We start from the raw sequence: 906 nt of genomic DNA, 5'->3' as shown, positions 1-906 counted from the left end.
CCGTACTAACGAGGCCTGTGGCCGCTTAACTTCACAAATCGGACGGGATGTGGTGCACTCGGCCAAGTATGGTCGTACCCGGCGACGCGCCACGCGATGTGCAACCGCCGACGCCACGGGAGATGATGAAAACAGGGGGAAAAAATTTAGGAAAAACGGCAAGAAGAAATTTTTAAAAGGAAAAAAAAAACACATGGAAAATGAGGCTCCGCGGGCCCCTTTCCGGATTTTGCCACGAAACCTCCGGACGCTTCGCTTCCCCACATGTGGCGCGGGAACTGCGTCAGCAATTTTTCTTTTTTGCTGCGGCGCCCGCGCGCTCGAAAAGCCCACCCACCGCCCGCCTCGGCTCGGTGAAAAAGCGACTGGCGGCGCGCGGTGGCGGAAAGAAAAAAAAAAAGTGGGAAGGGTACGGCACCCCGGGTTCCAGCGCCATCACTGATCGCCGTACTAACGAGGCCTGTGGCCGCTTAACTTCACAAATCGGACGGGATGTGGTGCACTCGGCCAAGTATGGTCGTACCCGGCGACGCGCCACGCGATGTGCAACCGCCGACGCCACGGGAGATGATGAAAACAGGGGGAAAAAATTTAGGAAAAACGGCAAGAAGAAATTTTTAAAAGGAAAAAAAAAACACATGGAAAATGAGGCTCCGCGGGCCCCTTTCCGGATTTTGCCACGAAGCCTCCGGACGCTTCGCTTCCCCACATGTGGCGCGGGAACTGCGTCAGCAATTTTTCTTTTTTGCTGCGGCGCCCGCGCGCTCGAAAAGCCCACCCACCGCCCGCCTCGGCTCGGTGAAAAAGCGACTGGCGGCGCGCGGTGGCGGAAAGAAAAAAAAAAAGTGGGAAGGGTACGGCACCCCGGGTTCCAGCGCCATCACTGATCGCCGTACTAACGAGGCC

The 906-nt window shown here is 57.1% G+C and overlaps 3 non-coding genes across 3 annotated transcripts; all 3 read left to right on the top strand.

The window, feature by feature from the left end:
* Positions 1-80, top strand: Tc00.1047053480381.30 (the record flags this gene model as incomplete). The annotated part of the gene is made up of 1 exon (XR_008254908.1): positions 1-80. It is a non-coding gene; the product is annotated as a 5S ribosomal RNA (M5), 5' partial (ribosomal RNA).
* Positions 81-415: 335 nt separating this feature from the next.
* Positions 416-525, top strand: Tc00.1047053480381.20. The gene has a single exon (XR_008254907.1). It is a non-coding gene; the product is annotated as a 5S ribosomal RNA (M5) (ribosomal RNA).
* Positions 526-860: 335 nt separating this feature from the next.
* Tc00.1047053480381.10 lies at positions 861-906 on the top strand (the record flags this gene model as incomplete). Its single annotated transcript, XR_008254906.1, has 1 exon — positions 861-906. It is a non-coding gene; the product is annotated as a 5S ribosomal RNA (M5), 3' partial (ribosomal RNA).

The sequence above is a fragment of the Trypanosoma cruzi genome, assembly GCF_000209065.1.
Source record: "Trypanosoma cruzi strain CL Brener chromosome Unknown tcruzi_1047053480381, whole genome shotgun sequence".
Taxonomy (NCBI): Eukaryota; Euglenozoa; class Kinetoplastea; order Trypanosomatida; family Trypanosomatidae; genus Trypanosoma; species Trypanosoma cruzi.
The sequence above is the reverse complement of the archived record's forward strand: the minus strand, read 5'-3'. Positions and strand labels throughout refer to the sequence as shown.